Below are 15,453 nucleotides of genomic sequence, written 5' to 3' on the forward strand. Positions count from 1 at the left end.
GGCCATATCAGATTAACTTTTTAACAGGCCAACAATTTCAATGACAACTTCATAATCCTGCCATTCTTTAGATTAAAATGTATCCTCTCAAAAGCTTACTCCTACTTTTCACACAGAGTCACTTCATGGAAAAGCTGGCTCAAAATCCTCATTTTACTGATAAAAAGTTTAAATCCTGGAAGATTATTTTTAGGTTCCCCATTTTGTTACAACAGAATTTCTTTTCTTGACAAAAATGATTTTTCCTTTCTAAACAGTCAACCCAAAGCTCATCTTATCTCTTACAAATTCATTAACTCCAGATTGATTATTACAGAATGAAATACTTTATTGAGGGTATGCTAAATGATTACTCTGCACCAAACTAGTCTGAGTATTAAAAAAGAAAAGCTTGTGGTAAAAAATGGTGGGTTCAAATTATGTTTCAGAAACACTTCTCACAGTTCAAGGATCCTGAACAATCCTCTTGAGTTACATGCCTCCTCAGTCATACACTTTGGAAAAAGTCTTGTGAATAGATTTAAAAGCAAGTAGGGTGCAAGTAAGCAGGGTTGGGGGGTGAGGTGCAGAGAATCAAACAGTTGTTCTCTAGGCTACTGGTCAGATTTCCGTGATAAGCACAGCCACTGCAAAAATGGCACTATGTATTTTTTAAATGATGAATTCAAAATCCCTGGAAGAGATCAGATTTAATTCTCTTATGTGTAATGTATTTATCAACTAGGAAAAGGTCAGTTTTCATTCCAATCCCAAAGAAAGGCAATGCCAAAGAATGCTCAAACTACCGCACAATTGCACTCATCTCACACGCTAGTAAAGTCATGCTCAAAATTCTCCAAGCCAGGCTTCAGCAATACGGGAACGGTGAACTTCCAGATGTTCAAGCTGGTTTTAGAAAAGGCAGAGGAACCAGAGATCAAATTGCCAACATTCGTTGGATCTTCAAAAAAGCAAGAGAGTTCCAGAAAAACATCTATTTCTGCTTTATTGACTATGCCAAAGCCTTTGACTGTGTGGATCACAAGAAACTAGGGAAAATTCTTCAAGAGATGGGAATACCAGACCACCTGACCTGCCTCTTGAGAAATCTGTATGCAGGTCAGGAAGCAACAGTTAGAACTGGACATGGAACAACAGACTGGTTCCAAATAGGAAAAGGAGTACGTCAAGGCTGTATATTGTCACCCTGCTTATTTAACTTCTATGCAGAGTACATCATGAGAAACGCTGGGCTGGAGGAAACACAAGCTGGAATCAAGATTGCCGGGAGAAATATCAATAACCTCAGATATGCAGATGACACCACCCTTATGGCAGAAAGTGAAGAAGAACTAAAGAGCCTCTTGATGAAAGTGAAAGAGGAGAGTGAAAAAGCTGGCTTAAAGCTCAACATTCAGAAAACTAAGATCATGGCATCCAGTCCCATCACTTCATGGCAGATAGATGGGGAAACAGTGGAAACAGTGGCTGACTTTATTTTTCTGGGCTCCAAAATCACTGCAGATGGTGATTGCAGCCGTGAAATTAAAAGATGCTTATTCCTTGGAAGGGAAGTTATGACCAACCTAGACAGCATGTTATAAAGCAGAGACATTACTTTGCCAACAAAAGTCTGTCTGCTATGGTTTTTCCAGTGGTCATGGGTGGATGTGAGAGTTGGACGGTGAAGAAAGCTGAGCGCCAAAGAATTGATGCTTTTGAACTGTGGTGTTGGAGAAGACTCTTGAGAGTCCCCTGGACTGCAAGGAGATCCAACCAGTCCATCCTAAAGGAGATCAGTCCTGGGTGTTCATTGGAAGGACTGATGTTGAAGCTGAAACTCCAATACTTTGACCACCTGATATGAAGAGCTGACTCATTTGAAAAGATGCTGATCTGGGAAAGATTGAGGGCAAGAGGAGAAGGGGACGACAGAGGATGAGATGGTTGGACGGCATCACCGACTCAACGGACATGAATTTGGGTAAACTCCGGGAGTTGGTGATGGACAGGGAGGCCTGTCGTGCTGAGGTTCATGGGGTCGCAAAGAGTCAGACATGACTGAGCAACTGAACTGAACCAATTTTCTAAATGTTTACCCAATCATACTTCTAAAATAGCCAACGTTATCTGAAGACCTCAAGTGGTTTCAACCTACCAGTACTGTATAATGATAAATAACAAACTATTAACCCTTTCATCATTAATATTACTATACACTTCATAGTGTTAACACATTCAGTTCAGTTGTTCAGTCGTGTCCAACTTTTTGTGACACCATGGACCAGGCTTCCCTGTCCATCACCAACTCCAAGAGCTTGCTCAAACTCATGTCCATCAAGTCGGTGATGCCATCCAACCATCTCATTTCCTCTCATACCCTTCTTCTCCTACCTTCAATCTTTCCCAGAATCGGGATCTTTTCCAATGTGTTCTTTGCAAAGACCTATATTTTGCACCCATTCTTGCCATTTTCTATTCAACTAGAACATACAAGTTTTCAGTTAAGGACACTCACAGGGCAAAGACAATACTTCCCAGTTTCCCATTAGCGAGGAGCCACAGGACAGACTTCTAACCAGTATTTTAAGTAGAGGTGTCATGTGGCTTCCAGAAAACTTTCTAGAAGAACAAACGGCATATCCATCCTGCTTCCTGGAACATGAAAGACTGGCCACCATCTTTAACTAAATAAGGACCAGAGTCTAGCATAGTGGAAAAGCAGGCTGAAGAGGATCTGGGTCCCTGAGGACTCCGCGGGACAGAACTGCCATAAAAGTCCTGGACTGCCTACTTTCTAAAAAGTGGAAGTGTTAGTCACTCAGTCATATCTGACTCTTTGAAACCCCATGGACTGTAGTCCACCAGGCTCCTCTTTCCACGGACTTCTCCAGGCAAGAATACTGGAGTAGGTATCCAATTCTTCTCCAGGGAATCTTCCTGACCCGAGATTAAACCTGGGTGCTCTGCACTGCAGACAGATTGTTTCCTGCCTGAGCCACCAGGGAAGTCCACTTACTTCCTGACGTTTATGTTAGAGAGAAACAGTTCTGCCTTGTTTTGAGTCACTGTGATTCTCAGTCTCTTCACAAGCAGCTGAACCTAATTCCCAGTGAGAATCTTGTTCTTTCTTTAATCACCCATCAGTGGGCAGATACCCGTCCAGCCCTGTTCTTCTACTATTCATACTCTAGTACACGTTATAGCCACCACTTACATTTTCAATAAATGAAATGCATTATAAACATTAGCCACAACAAATTTAATAGAAACAATTACTTATATACAATCACTTATAAACACAAGCCACAAGAAATTTAACAGAAACAGTAACTGAACAGAAAACAGCTTGAAGAACAACCCACTATATTATGCTGTATAAGCAAAGGAAAATCAACAGAGGGAAAATGAAACAAATATTTACCACACATATTGTTGCTGAATCCTCCACCACCATTGGTGGGTACTATTTTACAATATATATATTGAGTATACAATTGTATATACAATTTATATATTGTAAATGGAGGCTCAATAGCATCCAGTCAGTGACTCATCCAGTCATCTGTATTTATTCATCATCTACTATGTGCTGGGCTTTCTGCTAGGTCAAGGAAACAAAATTATGAATAAACAGTCAATCCGTGTTCTAATGAAGCTTACCCAAAAATAAATATGACAAACCTAGAAACTGTGACAAACTGCAGAGGGAAAACAGTTCTGGAGGGAAAGGAACTAAAGGAAGGCCCATGTGGTTGGGACAGTGACCATGAGGGACAAGGGCAGACGCGGCTAGAGAAACAGCAAACTCAGCTTACTCAGGGCTTTGTAAACCAAGTTAAAAAGTCTGTATTTTTTAAACAAATGATTTTATTTATTTGCTCAGGCTTTTCTCCAGTTGCAGTGAGTGGGGGGCTACTCTCTAGTTGTGGTCTGCGGGCTTCTCATTGCAGTGACTTCTCCTGTTGCAGAGTATGGACTCCAGGGTGCTTGGGCTTCAGCAGCTGAGGCTCAAAGGCTCAGCAGGTGTGGCTCCAGGTTCTAGGACACAGGCTCAACAGCTGTGGCACACAGGCTGAGTGGCTCAGAGGCATGTGGGGTCTCCCCAGATAGGGATCAAGCCATGTCTCCTGCATTAGCAGGTGGATTCTTTAACACTGAGCAGGTGGATTCTTTATGAAACTTAGCAGGTGGACTCTTTATCAAACTTTACAACTAAAGTTTGTGGTTTTGATTAAGTGACTGAAAAGTTATTAAAACTTTTACAGCAAGGTTTGCTTTAAAAAGATCATCATGGCTTGCTTTAAAAAGATTAAGTGGCTTCAGTGTAGAGAACAGACTGAAGTAGAAGAAAGGAAGCCAAAGGCCCAGTTAGGAGACCACTGCAGTAACCCAGAAGAATGAGTGACCTGATCTAGGGTGCTGGGCATGTAAATGGAGAGACAGATACATTTTAGAAATGGGACTTACTGGCCATGCGAACAAGTTGGATGCAGGAAGGAGGGATAAGGTGGTTTCTGACTCGGGAAACTAGTGTTCACTAGGGTTCAAGCAGTTTGGGTCTTCTTCAGTTTCTAAGTTCATAAAACGGGACTATGATGTGTTTTATCTTATCCACGGTTCCTTCAAGCTCTCAATTGGTTTCAAATGTTAATCCAAAGTCTCTATCTTGGTATATGCTTTCATGATTTGAAAACGAAGTGTTAACAATCCCAAAGTTGCCTAATTCTATGCTATGCTATGCTAAGTCGCTTCAGTCGTGTCCGACTCTGTGCGACCCCATAGACGGCAGCTCACCAGGCTCTGCCGTCCCTAGGATTCTCCAGGCAAGAATACTGGAGTGGGTTGCCATTTCCTTCTCCAGTGCATGAAAGGGAAAAGTGAAAGTGAAGTCGCTCAGTCGTGTCCGACTCTTAGCAACCCCATGGACTGTAGCCTACCAGGCTCCTCCGTCCATGGGATTTTCCAGGCAAGAGTACTGGAGTGGGGTGCCATTGCCTTCTCTTGCCTAATTCTAGGTGGGTATAAAAACATTCCTAAAGAATGCTAAGATTTGCTTCAATCCTTCTCAAAGTCTAGGACATCGAAATAATCTAAAAACCTTTTGGCAAGAATACTTTATTCCTAAAGTATTCAGCAAAATAACAATACCAAATAATTCAACAAACACCTAAATATTAATATTTCCACCCCACTATGTATATATATATATACCACACCAAAGGATCACAAAATGTCATATATCATTGTCACCTTCAAAGACCTCAAAGAACCTAGTGATTTTTTGGATATGACACCAAAAACACAGGCAACAAAAGCAAATATAAACAAGTGGGACTGCATCAAACTAAGAAGCTTCAAGACAGCAAAGGAAACCACCAACGAATTGAAAAGACAACCTATGTAATGGGAGAAAATATTTGCAATCCATATATCTGATAAGGGGTTAATATGCAAGATATATAAGGAACTCATACAATTCAAGAGCAAAACAAACAAACAAACTAAAAAAACTACAAAAAAACAAAAACCAAATAATCTGATTTTTAAAACGGGCAAAAAACCTTTCTCTTTTTTTTAAAGTAGGTATTTTTCTAAAGAAAATACACAAATGACCAATGGGTACATGATGTTGTCATGTACATGACATAAGGTACTCACCATCATTAATCACTAAGGTTACTCAAAGTGAAACCAAAATGAGATTTCATTTCACACCTGTTAGAACAGCTAGTACTATAAAGATGAGACAAGTGTTGGTGAGAACATGGGGTAAAGGAAACCCTTTGTACACTGTTGGTGGGAATGTAGACTGGTACAGTGAGTATGAAAACCAGAGGGAGGTTCCTGAAAAAATTAAATATAAAACTACCACAAGATCCCACAATCCCACTTTTAGGTATACATTCAAGGGAAATTAAGCTAGTATCTCAAAGAGTTATCTGTACTCAATGCAGATACAATGCAGAGTACATGATACTCCTGTATTGAACGCACCACTATTCACAAAGCCAAGACACGAAAACAACCTGAGTGTCTACTGAGAGATTGAATGGATAAACAAAATGTAGTATATGTACATGCAATGGAATATCATTCAGTTATAAAAGTGAAGGAAATTGTGCCATTTCCAACAACATGGATGAATCTGAAGGATACTACGATAAGTGAAATAAGCCAGCCAGACACAGAAAAAATACTGTGATTCCATTTACATGTGAAATCTTAAAAAGCTGAACTCATAGAAGCAGAGGGTAGAATGGAGGAAATGAGGCTGGTAGTCGAAGGGTACAAATCTTCAGTTCTAAGGTGAGTAAATTCTGGGGATCTAACACACAGCACAGTGATGACAGTTAACCACTGCACGTAAGCTTTGAATCTGCTTAGAGTAGATCTTGTGCTCTCATCACAAAAGCAAAAGAAACAAGATAACTATATGAAATGACAGACTTGCTAGTTAACATGTTTAGCTTGACTGTAGTAACCATTTGATAATGTATTTGTGTATTTTATTGTCATGTCATAAACCTTAAACAGACACAATCTTTACTTGTCAATTATACCTAAATAAAGTTGGAAGAAAAAAGACCTCATGTGGCTCTAATGAGGTACTACATCATACATGAAAAAAACTAACAAGTACAAGGTAAGAATGCAAGACAGTAAAAAGCAATATATATATAGAAGACTTACGTAAAAGGTATAGTCTATACCTGTCACTAATGCAGTCATTGGTAAGAGTACAGTATATGAACTTATGAACTGTAACTGGTATGTAAAAATACATTCTAACTGCCCACTTTCTAAAAAACTGATGTCCTTTATAAAGCTATCTATTAGGTTGGTGCAAAAGTGACTGGTTTTGCACCGCTGAACTTTGCCATTTGATACCAGAATACATTCTTAAATAAATAAGTGTGGTTATGTTATATGTCATTTTAATGCACATTTCTCACTTTATGCTTTTTTGCTAATGACTTATCACTTGTTGTTTATATTTATTTTAGAGTAGGGAAATGATGTTACACAAAGAGCAAATTTGAGCAATTTTCTTACTGGAATTCAAAATGGGTCGTAAAGCAGCGGAGACAACTCACAACAATGCATTTGTCCCAGGAACTGCTAACGGATGTACAGTGCAGCGGTGGTTCAGGCAGCTTTGCAAAGGAGACGAGAGCCTTGAAGATGAGGAGTGCAGGGGGCGGCCATCGGAAGCTGACGACACCCAACTGAGAGGATCATCAAAGCTGATCCTCTTATAACTACAGGAGAAGCTGCTGAAGAACTCAATGTGGACCATTCTATGGTCGTTCGGTATTTGAAGCAAACTGCAAAGGTGAAAAAGCTCAAAAAGTGAATGCATCACGTGCTGTGTGCTAAGTCACTTCACTTGTGTCCGACTCTTTGAAATCAAAAGGACACTACCCCACCAGGCTCTGCATGGGATTTGTGCCTCATGAGCCAAGGCAAACACACACACAAAAAAACCGTCGTTTTGAAGTGTCATCTCCTCTTATTCTACACAACAACAGTGAACCATTTCGTGATCAGATTGTGACACGTGACCAGAAGTAGACTTTATGTGACAACCAGTGATGACCCGCTAGTGCAAAGCCAAATTTGCACCAAAAAGAGGTCACGGTCACTGTTTGGTGGTCTGCTGCCCGTCTGATCCACTACAGCTTTCTGAATCCCAGCAAAACCATGACATCTGAAAAGCCTGCTCAGCAAATTAATGAAATGTACCAAAAACTGCAACAGCTGCAGCTGGCACTGGTCAACAGAAACAGCGCAATTCTCCACAACAACGGCCAACTGCACGTCGCATACCAATACTTCAAAAGTTGAACAAATTGGGCTACGAAGTTTGCCTCCTCTGCCATATTCACCTGACCTCTTGCCAACTAACTACCACTTCTTTTGGCATCTCAACAACTTTTTGCAGGGAAAATGCTTCCACAGCCGGAGACATATAATTCTTTTCAGGAGTTCGTTGAATCCTGAGGCACCAATTTTTATGCTAAAGGAAAAAAAAAATCATTGACAAAAATGTGGTGATTGTAGTGGTTCTTATTTTGATTAATAAAGATGTATTTGAGTTTGGTTATGATGATTTAAAATTGACAGTCTGAAACAGCAATTACTTTTTTACCAACCTGAATAAACTTCATTGTTGATAATTTTTCCTCCTTTAATTTAACAGGAAGGTGCCTTCTCAAAGAAACTAACAGTCTTCTAGCTAGAACATTTAATATCAAAACTCATTCTTCATCATATTTCGGAGAAAAATGTTGAAACACTAAAACTATTTCATGCTAAAACTATTTATAATGCAAGAACAGTAGTTCAGCTACCCAACATGCAGATAAGTGCCATCTACTAGAAAGATAAAGTGAGCCACATAGGTAAATTAAAATTTTCCAGTAAACACATTCTAAAGTGGTGAGGCAGGTAAAATTAATTATAATAATACTCTGGGTTATCAAATATATACAAAATATTGCATTAATTTGTAGTCAATATAGTTATCAGATACTTTACAATTAAAACTGTCTTCAAAATTTCCTGTAGAGTTTAGAGTTAAAGCCTATCTCAATGAAAATAGTAAATTTTCATTGGAAATAACTCCTCTCTACTCAGATCGCATAAGTTTACAATACATGTGCTCAAGTTTTCCAGTAACTAAGACAATTAAACACAACTAAGAATTTAGTTCCTCACTTACAGTAGCCAGCCATTTGGCTGGTGACGATCACGTTGTACAACACTGACTTAAATCTGTAAGAACCAACTTCAATATGCTATCTACATTATACTCTAAAGGAATAGAACATAGTTTAGATTTTTATGGTGGCTTGGAGTCACTAATATTAACATGCACTGTTCTACAGTAAAATAAACACCTCAGTAAATAACTGCCTTAGCTGATATTTCCTAAATATTTCTGTCTTAATTTGAATGGCTCACTAGTTCTTGCTTTTTTCTTTGTCTCTTCTCTCAAAACATAAAAATATCTAATTTTATCACAGTACGAATCTTGGCTTGAAGGCAATAACATACTTTCTTATAAAAAAAATACATGAACTTTATAGGTGCCATTTTCTTCTTTATTCAGAGGCCTCTTCACATATACTAGTATTCCACATAGAGTTCATAAGGATAACTTAACAAAATTGGCTAGTCATTGGTCGGCACATTATTTCTTCAGGTACCTTCGTTCTGGCAAAATGTTGTCCACTGGAGAAGGGAATGGCAGATCACTTCAGTTATTTTTGCCTTGAGAACCCCATGAATAGTATGAAAATGCATTAAGATAGGACACTGAAACATGAACTAACCAGGTCGGTAGGTGCCCGATATGCTGCTGCAGAAGAGTGGAGAGATCGCTCAGAAAGAATGAACAGTCTGAACCAAAGTGAAAACAATGTCCAGTTGTGGATGTGACTGGTGAAGGAAGTAAAGTTGGATAGTGTAAAGAACAATATTGCATAGAAACCTGGAATATTAGTTCCATGAAAGTTAGGTCCATGGAATATTAGGTAAACTGGAAGTGGTCAAACAGGAGACTGCAAGAGTGAACATTGACATTTTAGGAATCAGTGAACTAAAATGGATCAGAATGGGCAAATTTCATTCAGATGACCATTACATCTACTACTGTGGGCAAGAATCCCTTAGAAGAAATGGATTAGCCCTCACAGTCAACAAAGGAGTTTCAAATGCAGTACTTGGGAGCAATCTCAAAAATGACAGAATGATCTCTGTTTGTTTCCAAGGCAAACCATTCAACATCAGTCTGAAGGAAGAAAAATCCCAGTTTAAAAAAAGTTGCTGTGGTTACCCAATGTTTCCTTTATAAGTAATAATTATGTGAGCCATTCAGGGATTTCCCACTAGTGCAGGAGAATCAGTAGCTGAAGCATACACTAGTCATTTCACACACAAACTGGGGCTGCATACGCCACTTCCCTTTCAAAGTAGCTATCATTGGGAAATGCTAAAGATGATTCACATCTTTCTAAACCATAGAAGGGTGGAGACAAAAACACTAAAAGTAACTGTTTGAAAATCCAAGGGATGACTCAGATAGTTTTCGTATTTTTCATATTCCTTAGTTTCCTTTAGTTAAGAGTGCTATCTAAAATTGTATAAAGCAGCTTCAATTGTTGAAAGGAGGAAAGGGCGTTTCTAATGTGTTTCAGTCATGGAATTTTTTTTTTTTTCCATAAATAGATATTTGTGCTCTTGATAAACCTGTAAAAAGTCATGCTTATAACATAGTATTACTTCAGAGTAAGTGTCAATTCCTTTAGATGTAGTCAATTTTTAACTTCTTAAGTAAGAAGAAGGGGGTTCCTGTCAGAATTGATGACTAGCTCATTCTTGAATAACTGGTAGTTAAATGTACTGTCAGTTATTATAGTTATAGAAGCTTTTTGTCTGTCTTGTTCACAATTAGAACACTCATTAATGCAAGAATATTTATGAAACTGTGACCCTCATACAGTTGTAATGTTATCTTAAAATTATGCAGCCCATTACATCTTTTTTTTTCTTTAAATTAGTTTATTTATCTATTTTTTAACTTTACAATACATTACATCTTAATGGGCGTTCCACAATGTATCTAGTTTTCTGCACAAGAGACTATTAAATATGCTTGTTCTTTAACATGAGGGCTATTCTAAACTAAAACAGCATGTTACACCAAACTAAACTATAGCATCTTATCACCACAAACAAAGAGCAGTGAAAGAAGGGGGCTCCAGGGTGACTCACTTGTCCCTCAACATTATCACATAGGACACCTCGGCTCCTCCCAGCTTTTACGCCAGACTCAGCATGGACCTTAGAATAATTCCCTTCATAGCCACAAAATAATACACTGTTGTTCAGCAGGAGGAGGAGTTTTCTTCTCTGTCTCCTTTTTTAGGTACAAAGACATTCCCTGATATGGGACCAGACCTGGCTCACTAGTAGGCAGAACAGGACTGCCATGATTAGCCTACACGATTAGGGGTTTCTCCAAGTTGTATGGGGTACAGGTGGGCAAACACACAAAACTGGGGGCCTGTAAGGAAGGAAGTGGGCAACAGTCAGTGAATAGGCAACTAATAGCATGCTATTTACTATATAGAAAAATTAAATTTTGGCATTTTATTTCAATAATTTAGTTTTCTTCCCTTTATGAGACACTTTGAGAGTTCTGTAGATTTATTTTTAGAGGGGGAAAATATCAGTTATCAATAATTTATCTTGAGACAGATTAAAGGTGATCATTTTATGAATGCTACTGAGAAAAGAGAATAGTATACTTTAGAATATAAAGCTGTAAAATTATACTTTGCTTCTAACCAATTAAAATGAGTTTTACATGAAAAAATGTTTCCTGTTAATCTTACTTTTCTCCTCTAGGAAAAGTGAGTCTAACTACTAGACACAGGTCAAACTGCACCTAGAGTATTGAGACCAGAAAACATTCAAAAAGGGCTGCCAGGATGATCGTGGATCTAAGAAGCATGTCCTAAGTGTCAGTGAAGCTGAGGGGTTTCATCTGAAAAGGAGTCACAGAGAATATGACAGCTTTAAACTTTGCGAAGTGCTGTCATTGTGAAGAGATACCAAACTGCACAGGTCTTGAAATAAGAACTAGCACCAATGAATAATAACAAGCAGGAGGATAAAATCTGGTTCAATATAAGACTGTACTTGGTTTTTTATCTAGCATTTTATCTGAAAATGGAAGAGGCTGGCTGCTCCCATGGGGTAGGGATGAACATCCCAGGTCACCCGAATAACTACTTATGATGGTTCTAGGCACTTAATGTGTACTTAACTTACAACAACATGCCTGCAAAATACACTCCATTTCACAGATGAATTCTGAGCTAGACAAGTTAAAACTGGAAATCATACAGCTAAGAACTGGAGAACACTGGATTCTTAGCCGGGGCCATCTGTCTCCAACGCCTGGCTCTTCCCACACATCACACACCTAAGAAAAGTTAAATCAGCCGCTAAGGAAGCAAATGGGATTTCTCTGTTGGTGAGAACTCAGTGTCATCTGACTAAAGTCCCTTTTAAAACAGAGATGCCAGAAATGACAAGAATTACTCCCTTCCACTCGCACCGGCACGTCACATCTGTTCTCACATCAGCTCCTCACCGCAGACACACGGGGTAAGGAACCTTTCTCTCTCGGCATTCTACCTCAGAGACGAAGAGGACAGCGAAGTTAGACTCCTTCAACGTCCTTCTGGTTTACCCCTAGAATACCTATTTCCCATTTTCTTCCCTCTTATCTTTCATTCACTTAGTAGTCATTCACTAAACACCTCTTACACGCCAGGTCCCGAACCTCAATGACTTTGCAATCTGACAGGAACAACCTGGAGGCACAAAGAGGGAAAGAGAACATTTTTTTTCAAAAATATTTCCATCTCCTTAAGATTTTCCTTCATCAATTCCAAATCCTTTCTTTTATCACTTTGGTTTATTTCTCGATGCAGTCTCTGTTCCTTTTTCTTAGCCTACAGAAAACTTTGGCTCCCTAACAAGTTACCACTTTTTACTTGTTTTTCCCTACTGCAGCCAGCCTCCATTCTCAATCAGTACTCAAGTGATACTGCTCCAAGGTCACCAATGATAACCAACTGCTAAATCTTCATTTTTCTCAACTTACTATACAATACTGGACACCAATAATATTTATTAAACTCTCTTCTTGCTACTTTCGTAAGATTTTCATCTATTTTTTAAGCCTTTTAAGTCCCTTTCATTTGGCTTTCCTTCCACTCTCTAAACTTCAATAATGGCTTTCCTTTCAGCCCACTTTGCTTCTTCCTGGTCTTCAACCTCTTCGTGGACAATCTCATCTATTTCTATGAGTCATCAGTTATGTGACACTTCCAAGACTTTGTTTCTAGTCCTAATCTCCCTTTTACCTTCAAATTCTGTATTACTGCAGACTAAGCATGTCAACCTAGACAGCATATTTAAAAGCAGAGACATTACTTCGCCAACAAAAGTCCGTCTAGTCAAGGCTATGGTTTTTCCAGTCGTCATGTATGGATGTGAGAGTTGGACAGTGAAGAAAGCTGAGCACCGAAGAATTGATGCTTTTGAACTGTGGTGTTGGAGAAGACTCTTGAGAGTCCCTTGGACTGCAAGGAGATCCAATCAATCCATCCTAAAAGAGATCAATCCTGGGTGTTCATTGGAAGGTCTGATGTTGAAGCTGAAACTCCAATAGTTTGGCCATCTCATGCGAAGGGTTGACTCATTGGAAAAGACCCTAATGCTGGGAAGGATTGGGGGCGGGAGGAGAAGGGGACGACAGAGGATGAGATGGTTGGATGGCATCACCGACTGGATGGACATGGGTTTGGGTAGACTCCGGGAGTTGGTGATGGACAGAGAGGCCTGGCGTGCTGCGATTCATGGGGTCGCAAAGAGTCGGACATGACTGAGCGACTGAACTGAACTGAACTGAACTGAAGCATGTCAAAATTCAACTTAGCATCTCTATTCCACTCCCTCAAAGGGCTCTTTTCTGAAATTCCCGGTGAGTTAGCAGCACTGACACCGCCATACATACGGTAGTCCAGAACACACAAAGAATTATCTAGAAGACTTTCCTTACTTTATCTCCCACTTTCAGTCAGCTTCCAAGATCTAAGCACTCTACATAAAGTCTTCCTGAACTCTCTTCACCCACAGGAACCTAGTTCAGACCACTTTAGTCCTCTCAAAACCCACCCCCTAACTGGTCTCTCAACTCTTTGCTCTCCATTCTCCAGTTTTATCCATCTTTACAGCAGACATGTTCTTTCACAAGAATCTCTTGCTTTAGGAAGTGCATCTGGTCCAAAGATAAACAAAAGACACAGGACTGGTCAGAGTACCACCTATTCCTTAGTTTAATTCAAGGATAAACATATAATCAAAGCCAGACAGGATTTTCCTCAAGATTTTAGTTTCCTGCCAAGGATATGAGGGAAAACACCCTTTTTCTTTTGGGATTGTAATGAATGTAAGCTAAGCTGCCTTACAGGACAGAAGAGGACAGAGCTTTAAAAGGGTTATGGGTGAGGGAACTCCACACTGTTGCCAAGTCCTGGATCCTCTGTCTGACCATGCCTACAGTCTGGCTCATCAGTTTTCTTTTACATTTAAGCCACTTTCACTTGGGATTTCTGACATTTGTAACCAAGTCATGATTAACAATTTTCTATACCACTAGTCACCTCTCTAAATTACAATGTTATTTGCCTGCTTTTATTTAGTGAAATAAATCTTACTAAAACACAACACTGAAGATACCCCCCACTATCATAACTTGTTACAATTCCCATATATCACATCATTTCATGCAGCTGGGCCACCATATACCATGTTCCCTCTGCCTAGAATGCTCCCTTTCTACCTAATTAGCCACAAAATGTATAATAGGGTTGCATAAAATAAGGCTGGAAAATTAGACATGGGTCAAACCAGAAAGGGCCTCATATGCCACACTGACATATATACATTTTAACTGCAAAAGGTGGGGAGACTACTAAAAAATTTAAGTCCAAAAAATGACATGATCAGATTTGTATATTAGAAGCCTCACTGTGGATGTAGCATGAAGGATAATTTAAAAATGAAGTGATACTAAAGACAAAGAAAACAATAGTAGGCTACTGCAACAGTCTAAGTCAGGGGCCATAAGGAATGGAAAAAGGAATAAATTAGGACATTTCTGGGGAAATAAATTTTGCCAACTACTGTCAAACAGCATTGATAAATCTTTCAAAGTCTTTAAACTAGCATTTCTAGTTGCAAGAATGTAGACATTGGGAAGATCCCCTGGAGGAGGGCGTGGCAACCCCCTCCAGTATTCCTGCCTGGAGAATCCCACGAACAGAGAAGCTGGGCAGGCTACAGGCCACAGGGCTGGAGGAGGGCATGGCAACCCCCCCCCCCAGTACTCCTGCCTGGAGAATCCCACGAACAGAGAAGCTGGGCAGGCTACAGGCCACAGGGCTGCGCAGGGTTGGACGCAACTGAAGCAGCACAGAAGGGGACACAGCACAGACGTAAGTGATGTGAGGCCTATAAAAGTTTACATACCAGGAATTTACCGAAGGATCACTGATAACGAAACATTAACAACAACCTAAGTGTTAAACAAATAAAAGTGATTTAAAATTTAGACTATATCATACAGTGAAACTGAATGATATTTAAAAATTGCATTTTTCTTCTGAAATTAAATTTATTTTTTAATTGAAGAATAATTGCTTTACAGTATTGTGTTGGTTTCTGCCAAACATCAATATGAATCAGCCATAGGTATACCTATGCCCCCACCCTCTTGAACCTCCCTTGCAGCTCCTGCCCTATCCCACCCCTCTAGGTTGTTACAGAGCCCCCTTTGAGTTCCCTGAGTCACACAGCAAATTCCACTGTCTATCTATTTTACATATGGTA

General features: G+C 39.5%; 1 protein-coding gene and 1 long non-coding RNA gene across 8 annotated transcripts in view; one reads left to right on the forward strand and one right to left on the reverse strand.

Annotated features, from left to right (window-relative positions):
• Positions 1-15,453, reverse strand: part of ANKRD28 (ankyrin repeat domain 28) — a 199,941-nt gene that overhangs the window by 129,962 nt on the left and 54,526 nt on the right. The window lies entirely within an intron of this gene.
• Positions 10,523-15,396, forward strand: LOC145539356 (uncharacterized). Its single transcript, XR_014077737.1, has 3 exons — positions 10,523-13,188; positions 13,232-13,384; positions 15,065-15,396. It is a non-coding gene; the product is annotated as an uncharacterized LOC145539356 (long non-coding RNA).

The sequence above is a fragment of the Giraffa tippelskirchi genome, chromosome 2, assembly GCF_054371585.1.
Source record: "Giraffa tippelskirchi isolate mGirTip1 chromosome 2, T2T-mGirTip1v1.2.pri, whole genome shotgun sequence".
NCBI classification, from domain to species: Eukaryota; Metazoa; Chordata; class Mammalia; order Artiodactyla; family Giraffidae; genus Giraffa; species Giraffa tippelskirchi.